Below are 13,582 nucleotides of genomic sequence, written 5' to 3' on the forward strand. Positions count from 1 at the left end.
TTTTTTTTTTTTTCCTGTTGAGACAGGTTCTGACTCTTGCCCAGGCTGGAGTCCAGTGGTATGATCTTGGCTCACTGCAGTCTAAACCTCCTGGGCTCAAGCAATCCTCCCATCTCAGCCTCCCGAGTAGCTGAGACTCCACGCATGTACCATCATGTCCTGCTAAAATTTTGGATATATTTTGTAGAGATGCGGTCCCACTATATTTGCCAGTATGGGTCTTGAACTCCTGAACTCAAGCTATCCTCCTGCCTTGGCCTCCCAAAGTTCTGGGATTAGAGGTGTGAGCCACTGAGCCCAGTCAAAGACCTCCTATAAATGGTAGCATAGGGGGTATGAAAAGAGCATTTTGCAAAAAGAAAAATTGTTCATATTTGGGAAGAAATTCTTTTTTTTTTTTTTTTTGTGACAGAGTCTTGCTCTGTTGCCCAGGCTGGAGTGCAGTGGCATGATCTTGGCTCACTGCAACCTCCACTTCCCAGGTTCAAGCAATTCTCGTGTCTCAGCTTCCTGAGTAGCCGGGATTATAGGCTGTGCTACCACATCCTGCTAATTTTTGTATTTTCAGTAGAAACGGGGTTTCACCATGTTGGCCAGGTTGTTCTCCAACTCCTGACCTCAAGTAATCCTCCTGCCTCGGCCTCCCAAAGTGCTGGGATTATAGGCGTGAGCCACCATGGCTAGCCTGTTGGATCCTTTTGCCTTTTTCTTACTGCTTTATAAGTTATTCATATATTCTGACTACAAGCCCTTTGTCAGTTCTGTGTGTGGCAAACAGCTTCTCCCGTTTGATGACTTGCATTTTTACTATCTTAATGTTGTCTTGAAAAACAGAAGCTCCAATTCACCAATTTTTTAAAATAATTAGTGCTTTTATATATCTTGACCAAGAAATCTTTCTGTACTCCAAAGTCTGAAAAACATTCTGCTATATTATCTTCTAAAAGTTTTATTGCTTGCCTTTCATATTTAGGTCTGTAATATATCTGGAATTTATTATTTTGCATACTGTGACATAAAGGTAATTTTCATTTTCCCTTTATAAATATCCAGTTGACGTAGTATCATTTACTGAAAAGACTCTCCTTTCCCTATTGGCATACAGTGCCACCTTTGTGGTAAATCATATGACGATAAGTTCTGGGCTTTCCAATCTGTTCGATGATCTATTTGTTTATTCTTGTACCAATACTACACTGTGTTAATTACCATGACTTCATGAGTCTTGCTGTTTGTAACTCCTCCCACTTTGTTCATTTTCTTTAATAATGTCTTGGCTATTTTAGGCTCTCTGAATTTTCAGATACATTTTAGAATCAGTTTGAAAATCTTAGCTTGGTGTAGAGGCTTATGCCTATAATCCCAGCACATTGGGAGGCTGAGGCAGGAAGACTGCTTGAACCCAGGAGATCGAGACCAGCCTGGGCAACATAGTGACACCCCATCTCTACAAACAATATAACAACTACCCAGGTATGGTGGCATATAGCTATGGTCCCAGCTACTCAGGAGGCTGAGGTGAGAGGATTACATGAGCCCAGAAGGTTGAGGTTGCAGTGAGCTGTGATTGGACCACTGCACTCCAGCCTGGGTGACAGGGCAAGACCCTGTCTCAAAAAAACAAAAAAGAAAAAAAGAGAAAATCTCCACAATAACAGCCTATTAGGATTTGCACTGGGGTTGCATTGACCCTATAAATTGATTGGGGGAGAAATGATGTCTTTATAATATTCAGTAGCCAATCCATGAATATCCAGTACATAAACATTTTACATCTTTTTGTATAGAAATGTAAGTGATGTTTGTAAATTGATTTTATACCTAGTGTCCTTGCTAAATTCACTTATGAATCTGAATAATGACAGTTTTGTTTCTTTCTATCCAGGTCTCCTCCCCCCCCCCCCTCTCTTTCTCTCTCTCTCTCTCACACACACACACACACACACACACATATATATATTATTTTGCCTTATTTTTCTGAGCATGACCTCTGGCACAATGTCTTAAGTAGCCTCATTCCTGTTCGCAAAGAAAACACTTTCAATATTTCACAGGTAAGACTGATATTCAGAAGCCAAGGATTGCCTGTAGTCTCAGCTACTTGCAGCTACTTGGAAGGCTGAGATGGGAGGATTGCTTGAGCCCAGGAGGCAAAGGTTGCAGTAAGTCAAGATTGCACCGCTGCACTCCAGCCTGTGGGACAGAGCGAGATCAAAATAAATAAATAAATAAAAATTAATTTGCTGACTTTTTTCTTACTTCCTGAGGTAGGTTGATCTTCAGCCTTTCTTGTTTTGGGATATATACATTTATAAATCTATACATTTCTCTCTAAGCACAGGAAGTTTTGATATGTCCTACTTTGATTATCATTCATCTCAAAATATTTTGTGATTTCCACCCTGACTTGTTCTTTAACCATTCTGGTTCAATTAAGAAGCATTCTTAGGCCATGCATTGTGGCTCATGCTCATAATCACAGCACTTTGGGAGGCCAAGGCAGGCAAATCACTTGAAGCCAGGAGCTTGACACCAGCTTGGTCAACATGGTGAAACCCTGTCTCCGCTAAAAATACAAAGATTAGCTGGGTGTAATGGTACAGTCTGTAATCCCAGCTACTTCAGAGGCTGAGGAAGGAGAATTGTTTGAACCTGGGAGGTGGAGGTGTCAGTGAGCCAGGATCACACTACTGCACTCCAGCCTGTGCTGCAGAGCAAGAGTCAGTCTCAAAAAAAAAAAAAAAAAAATTAATTAATTTTAGAAAAAGAAGTATTCTTAGTTTCCAGAAATACAGGAATATTTCAATTTCCTTTTTGTTATCAGTTTCTAGCTTAATTAAACTCTAGTGAAATATACTCCTATGATCTCAGTATTTTGAAGATTGTTAAGACTTATTTTATTGCTCAGCATATAGTATATTTTGGTAAATGTTCTTTGTATTCAATTATATGATTCCATATTTTTTATTGGGTGCAGTGTTCTTGTTCTACAGTAGTCAATTAGGTCAAGTTTGCTAATCATGTGCAAATTTTCTATATCCTTCTAACTTTTGACAGCTCATTTTATCATTTAAGGAGAGAAGTGTTTTAAAGTAGCCTGTATGAATATGTCTTTTCTCCTTTTTGTTTCTATTTTTGCTTTATGTATTTTGAGGCTAAATACTGAGTATAAATAGATTTATTTTATCTTTCTAGAATCAAATCTGTTATTATGGAATAATCCTCTTTATTTTAGTAATGCTTTTTTGCTTTGAAGAAAATTTTGTCAGTTTTAACTTTCAGACTTTCTGATATCTTACAGTTGTTTCTTGTGAACATATTGTAGGGCTTTGTTGTTTTTTATATGGCCTGACAATCTTTGTCATTTGATTGGAGCATTTAGTCCATTAACATTTAATATAATGTAAATGGTCATTGATTTTTTAACATTTCTTGTTACTTTAAAAAAAAAATTTCTAACATTTATTATTTGCTTGCAACTTGTTCCTCGGTTTTATGTTCTTTTCCCCCCTTTCTTCTGTTCCTTTGAAATGGCTTTTAAAACTGTTACTAGAACGATAATGTAAAGAAAAAGGCCTAAATCTTAAGTGCATACCTTGATGAACTTCATCAAGTGAGCTTCATAAACTGAGCAGACACAAAAGACCACATAAACTGAGCACATGTGTATAACTGAGGCAGGAGAATAGGGAATTAAGGTAGCCAAGGATTGAGGCATAAGCAAAGGAATAGCCAAGGGTTGGGGCATAGGCAAAGGAATAACAGGTGCAGCCAGTTCACAGCAGCAAGAGAACAGCAGGTGCAGCCAGTTTAGGGAAGATTGGGCAGCATATAGGCCAACTCTTTACTCCTGTGATGACAGAAGTTTCCACTTCAGCCTCTGATTGACTGTGTGCTAAGCTTCCACTTCAGCCTCTGATTGGTTGCAGCCCAATCCATCATAGGGCGTAACCAATGGAAGGCCTCTAACACTTGGAGGGTTGCTGTCAACTGTTTTTGGCTTTATAGAGACCCTGCGGAGCACTGCAGTGAAGTTTATTTGAGCTTGCTCTGACTCTGGTGAAATTGTACTCTCACTTTTTCAGTAAGTTTGTGCCTTTATTACTCTTTTATTTCATTGTTTTGTTTGTGCATTTGTTGCTTTGTGCATTTTGTTTATTCTTTGCACAGCGCACCAAGAACCTGGACAACTCACGGTCAAGACCTTCTATCCAGTGACATATTTTGCTGGGCCAGCCAGGAGGTAAGCCCAGATTCTGGGACTTGTTTTTCCTTTTCTTTGTCAAAGCTGTTATTTGTGGGCACAAGTTGGGCAGATAAAAGCCAGTAGGGTACTTCTCGCTTGAAGTGTTCTGTGACAGGTTAACTTGGTCATAGAACAGGACATTTAGGTCCTGCCAAGAGCAAGACAAATTCATGCAACAGACAGGTTTTTGTTTATATGGCAAAATGTCTTTGAAAAGGTTAGACACTGCAGGCTGGGCACAGTGGTTCATGCCTATAATCTCAGTACTTTGGTAGGCTGAGGTGGGTGGATCACTTGAGGTCAGGAGTTCGAGACCAGCCTGGCCAACATGATGAAACCTCCTATCTACTAAAAATACAAAACTTAGCCAGGCGTGGTGGTGCATGTCTGTAGTCCCAGCTACTTGGGACACTGAGGCAGGAGAATAGCTTGAACCTGGGAGGCAGAGGCTGCAGTGAGCTGAGATGGCACCACTGTACTCCAGTCTAGGGGATAGAATGAGACTCTGTCTTTAAAAAAAAAATGGCTAGACCTCTCATTTTCTGATTCCTATGTTCGTCTTGTTGATGATTTGTTGGGAAGTAATAGTACAGAATTACTTTTCCCCTCATTTATATTCCTCTGTTAAGAGTGGGGCAAGAGACTCCTGTTTCACGAATTCTTTATATTTCTCTTCTCAGAGTGGAGCAAGGGATTCCTGTTTTATGCATGAATTCTTTTTTCATGAGAACCCAGAATTTTTAATTGTTTTTAGGGACAAATCCCCAACTTTATTGTTAATAGTTTTAAAGTACATTGCAAGGTCCCTTGTTTCATGAGGGTTACAGGCCGAAGAAGGATTGCCTGAGTCCAGGAGTTCGAGACCAGACTGGGCAACACGGTGAAACCCCCATCTCTTATTTTTTTAAAAAAGCAAATAATGTAATAAAGTAATTATGGGCTGGGCACAGTGGCTCACACCTGTAATCCCAGCACTTTGTGAGGCTGAGGTGGGCAGATCACATGAAACCAGAAGCTCAAGATCAGCCTGGCTAACACAGTGAAACCCCATCTCTACTAAAAATACTAAAATTAGGCAGATATGGCAGTGTGTGCCTATAGTCCTGGATACTCAGGAGGCTGAGGCAGGAGAATTGTTTGAATCTGGGAGGCGGAGGTTGCGGTGAGCTAAGACTGTGCCATTGTACTCCAGCCTGGGCAACAGAGCAAGACTGCCTCAAAAAACAAACAACAAAAAAATAATAAAATAATTAGAAACATGTTTGTGTCTGGTTCATTTTGCTCAAAATTTTTGTAAAATTAATCCATGTTTGTATTAGTCGGCAAATCTACCATAGCAAAGTATCAGACTTGGGTTGCTTAGACAACAAAAGTTAGTTTTATCATGGTTCTGTAGGCAAGAAGGCCAAGATCAAGATCTATCAGGATGGTTTCTGGTGAGGCTTCTCTTCCTGGCTTGCAGATAGCTGCCTTCTTGCTGTGTCCTCAAATGGCCTTTCCTTTCTGTGTGTGCAGAAAGAGATTTCTGGTCTCTTCCTCCTATAAGGACACCAGTCCTATTGGATTAGGGCCCCATCCTTATGACTTCATTTAACCTTAATTACTTTCTTCAGAGCCTTATCTCCCAATACAGTCACACTGGAGGTTAAGGCTTAAAGATATAAATTTTGGGGGTTGGGTAGGGGTGACATAATGCAGTCCAGAACAATATTACTATATGTCTGTTAGTTTTCATAGCTGTGTAGAAATTCTTTGTGTGCATATACTGTTTGGAAAACTCTGCCCCTATCGTGAAAGCTCTCTTTCCCTCCCCCACAAAAAGGCTCCCTTATCTCTCACTCTACATACTGCTCTGGCCTTCCCGCCCGGCCGCAGCCACCTCCTGCCTGGCAACCAGCTGACCAATCACCGCCTGCCTCATCAGCACTCCCCAGCTTCCCGCTGCCCGGCTTCCCCGCCCGGCATTTCAAACTGACCAACCGTTGCCCGCCACCTCGGTTCTCTCAGCTTCCCCACTCCCTCAGCCCTTCAGCCCCCTATAAAAGAACTCTGCTCCTCTGAGCGGCGTGGCCATTTTCCTCTTCTTCCCAGCTGGTCCGCCTGGAGGCTCTTTCCTCTCAATAAAGCCTGAACTTAAGACTTTCTTCTAACCTGCGGTCCGGTTTTTTTCTGAACAAGCTCTGTCTTCCCATAGAGGGTAGGTTGGACAAGTGGTGCCGAAACCTGGGAGCTGGGGCCATTGGCCCGGCCACAGCCCCCTCCCCTGACCTACCCAACACTGGCCCTGCCACCTCCACGCTCCGATTAAGGTAAGCCAAGTTTATTCTTGCTTTACCTTCCCCCGCTTCCCTTCTCCTCCTCCTACGGCATGGTGCAGTTGCTCCCCTCCGGCGTTCCGCACGGACTCCTCGCCTAGTCTCGGCCGAGCCAAGGAAGTCCTCCATTCCGGCTCCAGGAGCCTTCCAAGGGGTAGCTGCCAGACGGGGGACGCCCCTCTGACCGCTTCCCTAACCATACTTAACTGTACTCCGGGGAATTTGCAACAAAAGGGGACGCCTTTTCTTTGCATCTACCCAACCGCGCCGGAGGGTCTGTAGCTACGCCCGCCATTGGAAATTCGGAGTCCAAAATACCTTCTAGCACCCCCCTTGGGTGCTTGCTGCAAAATTTTACCAAATTGGGATACTCCCAAACCCTCAGAAAGAAAAAGCTTGTCTTCCTGTCCCAGGTGGCTTGGCCCCAATACAAACTCAGTAACCAGTCACATTGGCCCCCGACTGGCACTTTCGATTTCAACACCCTCTGAGATCTCGACAATTTTTGTCACTGCACGGGCAAAGACAATGAAATTCCTTTCGTTCAGGCTTTTTGGGACCTCCGTACCCACCCTGACTTACGTTCTTCCTGCTCCACCTACCAAATCCTCTGAGCTCGTACCCCTCGTAAATCTTCCTCCACTACCTCTCCCCCTCCCTACTCCTCACCAGAAGATCTGCCTGAACATCTGTCCCCTCCTGCCAACCTCGGCAACCAGTCGCCATCAACAGCACACCCTTCCCCCACTCCCTCTGCACCTCCTACCTCAGAGGCCATGCCTCGCCCTTCCTCCACTCCCTCTGGGCCCCCTCCCTCGGAGGCCACACTTCCTCTTGCCTCCCCAGTGGCGGCCCACACCCGCTCTCACCAACCAACTATCCTGGCCCCACTCCGAGAAGTATCAGGCACTGAAGGCTTAGTCAGGGTCCATGTTCCTTTCTCACTCCAAGACCTGTCCCAAATTGAGAAACGTTTAGGATCCTTCTCAGCCGACTCGTCCACCTATATTAAGGAATGCCAATACCTCACTCAAGCCTACAGCCTCACGTGGCATGATATTCGCGTTATCTGTACCTCCACCCTCACTGCAGAAGAGCATGAGCGCATCCTAGCGGCAGCCAGACACCAAGCAGATAAAGATCATGCTATAGATAACCAGATCCCCCTAGGCCCCGAAGTAATCCCAAGTGAAGACCCCCAATGGGACTATCAGGCCCAAGAGAGACCACATGATTAGATACCTCCTCAGGGGAATGGATACTGTATCTAACAAAGTTGTAAACTATGATAAACTAAGAGAAGTCACCCAACTACCCGATGAAAACCCTGCCCTGTTTCTCACCCGTCTTCAAGACGCCCTTACCTGCTTTACTTGCTTAGACCCAGCCTCACAAAACGGGGCGTCTGTCCTAGCATCTCATTTCATATCTCAGTCCGCCCCTGATATCTGGAAAAAACTGAAGAAGGTAGGAGATGGCCCCGAAACCCCTATACAGGACTTGGTAAAAATGGCCTTTAAAGTATTCAATGCCAGGGAAGATGCGGCTGAGGCTGCCCGCCAAACTCGCATGAAGCAGAAAGTCACTCTACAGACCCAAGCCCTAGTAGCGGCCCTTCGGCTGGCAGAAATAACAAGGGTAAAGCAAATACCCGCACCCCTCCAGGGGCGTGTTTCAAATGTGGAAAAGAAGGGCACTGGTCAAAAGCCTGCCCCCAGCCACCCCTATTTGTCAGCTCATGGGACACTGGAAGTCGGATTGCCCTAACTCACCTCAGGCCTCAGTTCCTCAAAACTCTGGCACGAGGGGGCAGCAGGGTAACATCCCCTGGAGCCAGGCTTCTGCCTTAGCTGGTCAGGAGCCAGGCATTCAGGAATCTCCAATCCCAAAGCTGTTAGGGTTCAGGGATGATTAACAGGGCCCTGGCTCCTCAACCGCAGTTACCCTTGCTGAGCCCAGGGTCATGCTCCAGGTAGTGGGTGAGAGCGTACACGGGGGCTACCTACTCCGTTCTTCCCTCCTTTTCAGGCAAATCCACCCCTTCCCAGGTCTCTGTTATAGGAATTGATGGGTCCCCCTCCACTCCTCACCAAACCCCACCCTTAACCTGTCTGTTTGGCCCTTCCATTTTTACCCACTCCTTTCTAGTCATTCCCTCTTGCCCTGTACCTCTCCTAGGGTGAAATATCCTAGTAAAATTGCAAGCTACCATTACTTTTCCACACACAGAGACCTTCCTCTTACCCCTTATCACCAACTCACCTTCCCCCCTTCCTCCGGCCGAACTCCTCCCTGACGTAAATCCCAAAGTATGGGATACTGATACCCCCACTGTAGCCTCAAACCACCAACCCAAACTCATACACCTAAAAGACCCCACAGCCTTCCCTTCTCACCCTCAGTTTCCTATCTCCAAAGTTCACCGTCTCGGCCTCCTACCTATCATAAATAAACTAAAAGCTCAAGGACTACTCATTCCTGCAAACTCCCCCTGCAACACTCCCATTCTGCCTGTGAAAAAGCCCTCAGGTCAGTACCGCCTGGTTCAAGACCTCCACCTTATCAATGCAGCAGTCATTCCAGTCCATCCAGTAGTCCCCAACCCCTATACCATCCTCTCACATATCCCACTTTTCAGTCCTAGATCTTAGGGATGCTTTTTCTCTATCCCGCTACACCCCGACTCCTACTTCCTCTTTGCTTTTACCTGGAAAGATCCTGTCACCAATCTGTCTCAACAGTTAACGTGGACGGTCCTCCCTCAAGGCTTCCGGGACAGCCCCCACCTGTTCAGCCAGGCCCTGGCGACAGACCTGCAGCAATGTAACATCTCCCCTTCTTCCTTACTCCAGCTGGATCCAAGCTTTCCCCACAGCTTATAAAACCGCAGGAGTTGTAGCCGAGCACCTCATCCAGGACATCATTCCCCGATTCAGCCTTCCTTCTACCATCCAGTCAGACAACGGACCTGCCTTTATTTCTAAGATCACCACTGCCGTTTCCACATCCTTAGGGATTCAGTGGAAACTGCATGCAGCCTACCATCCCCAATCCTCGGGTAAAGTAGAACAGGCCAACGGCCTCATCAAAGAACACCTAACAAAACTTGCCCTCGAACTCCGCCAGTCCTAGGTTACCCTACTTCCTAATGCTTTGACAAGGCTCCGAGCAATCCCCCAGGGCCCCTCACAACTCAGCCCTTTTGAGCTGCTATACAGATGGCCCTTCTTACTCTCCTCCCCCCTACCACCAGACCCCCCTCCTCTATCTACCTACCTGCCCTATTTCACCCTCCTCCGAGCTCTTCTCCGAGAACACGCTGATACCTCCCTTCCCCAGCCTGATTCCTCCCCTAACCAAATACAGAAAGTTTCCCCAGGAGACCTGGTCCTTATAGAGTCACTCTCTCCAAAGCCACTAACTCCCAGGTGGGAAAGCCCATACACAGTCATCCTCACCACCCCCTCAGCAGTAAGAGTCACCGAAATCTCCTCGTGGGTGCACCTAACCAGAGTAAAGAGAGCACCTCATGGGCCTCCCAAATCCTCCTAGAATGTTACCTCTACTGGTCCTCTATCTCTTAAGCTTACCAGAACCCCACAACACCTCCAGTAACCCCCCTTCTTTTATATGGAGATTCTACCTAACTGAAAATTACACCAAAACCACACACATTTGCAACACCCCTCCCTACAGCCACAACCACCTCCTCTCCAGTTATGACTGCCCCCCTACAGGGTGCAACTCACCCATCTTTCTAAACTTCACTGATTTCAAAAACATACCCAGAAATGACTTTTGGGGTCATAATCCTGTCCTCTGTTTTCTCTATGATCAAAAAGGCCCCTGCAAAATGTCATCTCACCTAAATTGCATAGGATGCACCTGGACGAGTTGCACCGTCCCCCCAGCACTCCATAGCGCCGATTACTCCGACTCCAAGCTGGAATACCACATTTTCAGCCGTCCTCCCTATCGCTCTGTCCAAATCCCTGACCCTTCAAACTCCCGCTGGACCACACTCCAAAAAGCAGCAGTATACGACACCATAAATACCGGGTACCCCTCCTCCCACCTCTATATCTGGAGAGCTTTGGTAGCTCTACCCGCTACCCTTAAAGAAGTTCACTCCTCCATTCACACCCAGGAACAAACGCTGACCCAACAACTTCAGCCATCCTCCCAGCCTTTCTCATGGCTAACCCTCCTCAATGAAGGCCTAAAAATCACTAACCAGCTTGCCAACCGAACGAGTCTACCAAAGCTATCTTCATGCCTCATGTGCGCCACCCCAGGACAAAGCCCTTTAGTCGCAGTCCCATCTAACACTCACGCCAGCTCCTCCAAACCGTCCTCCCGGGCTACCCCCATAGCAGATGTCGAGGTCTACCTGCCCCCAAACCAGCGAACACCAGTCTGCTATGGGAACAGCTCTCCCACCTGCAGCCCCACTATACCCATAACCACCAATCTCACCGCTCCTCACGGAACCTGTTTATGGTGCAACAGAACACTTTTCAAAACCCTCAACCCCTCTACACCCTCCCGCAGCCTATGCCTACCAGTAACCCTCGTACCCCGATTAACCATTTACTCCCCAGCAGAGTTCCAACAACAATTCATACATCGTCGTGTACGACGGGCCGCCTTTTTACCCCTCATAGTAGGTCTCTCTCTCGCCGGATCAGCCATAGGAGCCGGACTGGGGGGGAGCCCTAGCCCACTCCCGTCAGGCCCTAGCACGACTAACCTCTCAATTTCAGGCCGCCATCGACAATTCTGCAGAATCTTTAGCCTCTCTCCAAAGACAGATCACCTCAGTGGCTCAAGTCGCCCTACAAAATCGCCGGGCGTTAGACCTCCTCACCGCCGAGCGAGGAGGAACCTGCATCTTCCTACAAGAAGAATGCTGCTACTACATCAATGAGTCCGGCCTAGTAGAAACCCGAATCGAGAACCTCCAGAAACTTAAAGTTAACCTGCAGAATCAAAAATTCTCAGCTGAAGCCACAGCACAGTGGTCTTCCTCTACGTATACCCTCTTGTCCCCGTTGCTTGGGCCCCTGATAGCCGTTTGCCTAATCTTACTTATCGCTCCTTGCTTTCTACAGTTCCTACAGCGGCGCTTTCAAGAACTAACTCGAGTCACCATCCACCAGATGCTGCTCCGACCTTACCCCGAACAGGTGCTGGAAGCGGACCCCTCCCCGAACATCCAGGCTCCTTAGGAAAAGAAACCTCTTCAGAACCCCCCGTCGACCCTTGTCAGCAGGAAGTAGCCAGAGAGACAACCGACGCCCCTGACCCCCTCTCTTCTTTTCTTTAAGGAGTCGGGAATGTTTGGAAAACTCTGCCCCTATCGTGAAAGCCCTCCCCCTCCCACACAAAGGGACTCCCTTCTCTCTCACTCTACATACTGCTCTGGCCCTCCCGCCGGCCGCAGCCACCTCCCGCCCGGCAACCGGCTGACCAATCACCGCCCGCCTCATCAGCTCTCCCCAGCTTCCCGCCGCCCGGCTTCCCCGCCCAGCATTTCAAACTGACCAACCGTTGCCCGCCACCTCAGCTCCCTCAGCTTCCCACTCCCTCAGCCCTTCAGCCCCCTATAAAAGAACCCTGCTCCTCTGAGGCTCGGCCATTTTCCTCTTCTTCCCGGCTGGTCCGCCCGGAGGCTCTTTCCTCTCAAAGCCTGAACTTAAGACTTTCTTCTAACCTGCGGTCCGGTTTTTTCCGAAGGAGCTCAGTCCTCCCGCAGAGGGTAGGTCGGACATATACTATATGTATTTATGGTATGTGTATACTATGTTTTATTTATTTATACTGGTATTAATGGTGATTTGAACTGTTTCCGGTTTGAGATTATGAATAGTCTTCTATGAACATTATTATGTGTTTTGGGTGAATATTAAAGATTTCTGTTTGGTATATACCTGAGAATTGCTAGGTTCATAAAATATTCTCAATTTCAGCATTACTAGACACAGTTTCCCCTAAATCAATTTACATTCCCACCAGCAGTTACTGAGAGTTCTTTTTGTTTCCTATCTTTGTAAATATTTGTTATTATCTGACTTCCATTTCTTTATTTTAATCAATTCTGGAGGTTGTATGGAATATCTCGTTAGGATTTTAATTTATATTTCCTCCATAACTAATAAAGTTAAGTACCTTTTCTGTGTTTTTTGACCATTTGGATATGCTTTATTAATTTATATTTAAATATAAATTATGTTTTATGAGACAGGGTCTTGCTGTGTTGCCCAGCCTAGAGTGCAGTGATACAATCACAGCTCTTTGCAGCCTTGCCCTCCCAGGCACAAGCAATCCTACCACTTCAGCTTCCTGAGTAACTGGGACTATAGGCAAGCACCACCATGCCTGGCTAATCTTTTTTTATTTTTTGTAAAGATGTGGATTCACTATATTGCCCAGACTGATCTTGAACTCCTGGCCTCATGCAATTCTTTCATCTTGGCCTCCCAAAGTACCGGGATTACAGGCTTGAGCCATCATGCCTGGCCTATTTAATAATTTATATAATTATTGTGAATTGCTTCTTCAAGTCTTTTGCCCAGTATTGCATTGTTTTGTCTTTCTGTTATTGATTTGTAGGGGTTTTAAATATATTCTTGCCACATAAATACAGACTTGCAACTGTAATAGATTTGTTGTCTGATGCATACAGCAAGTCAATATGCCAAGATACTGGCTTGCAGCAGAGAAAGAGGTTTAATCGTAAGGTCACCAAAGGGCTGGGTGCAGTGGCTCGTTCATGTAATCCCAGCACTTTATAAGGCCAAGGCAGGCTGATCACTTGAGGCCACGAATTCAATTCCAGCCTCTTCAACATGGCGAAACCTCCCTCTCTACTAAAAATACAAAAATTATCCTGGTGCCATGGTGTGTGCCTATACTCCCAGCTACTTGGGAAACTAAGGCAGGAGAAATTGCTTGAACTTGGGAGGCGGAGGTGGCAGTGAGCTGAAATCACACCACTGCGTGCAAATCTGTCTCCAAAGAA

At 46.1% G+C, this 13,582-nt stretch overlaps 1 protein-coding gene and 1 long non-coding RNA gene across 2 annotated transcripts in view; both read left to right on the forward strand.

The window, feature by feature from the left end:
- The first annotated feature begins 4,030 nt into the window (after positions 1-4,030).
- Positions 4,031-11,807, forward strand: LOC144577285 (uncharacterized). Its single transcript, XR_013520778.1, has 3 exons — positions 4,031-4,084; positions 4,171-4,243; positions 11,673-11,807. It is a non-coding gene; the product is annotated as an uncharacterized LOC144577285 (long non-coding RNA).
- A 386-nt stretch (positions 11,808-12,193) lies between these two features.
- The window catches only part of PIAS1 (protein inhibitor of activated STAT 1), a 275,261-nt gene continuing 273,872 nt past the window's right edge, over positions 12,194-13,582 (forward strand). Inside the window, exon 1 of the mRNA XM_054239397.2 lies at positions 12,194-12,319. The gene's annotated coding sequence lies outside the window, so the exon portion shown is untranslated. The remainder of the gene's footprint in view (positions 12,320-13,582) is intronic.

This window comes from Callithrix jacchus, chromosome 8, assembly GCF_049354715.1.
Source record: "Callithrix jacchus isolate 240 chromosome 8, calJac240_pri, whole genome shotgun sequence".
In the NCBI taxonomy this organism is placed as follows: domain Eukaryota; kingdom Metazoa; phylum Chordata; class Mammalia; order Primates; family Cebidae; genus Callithrix; species Callithrix jacchus.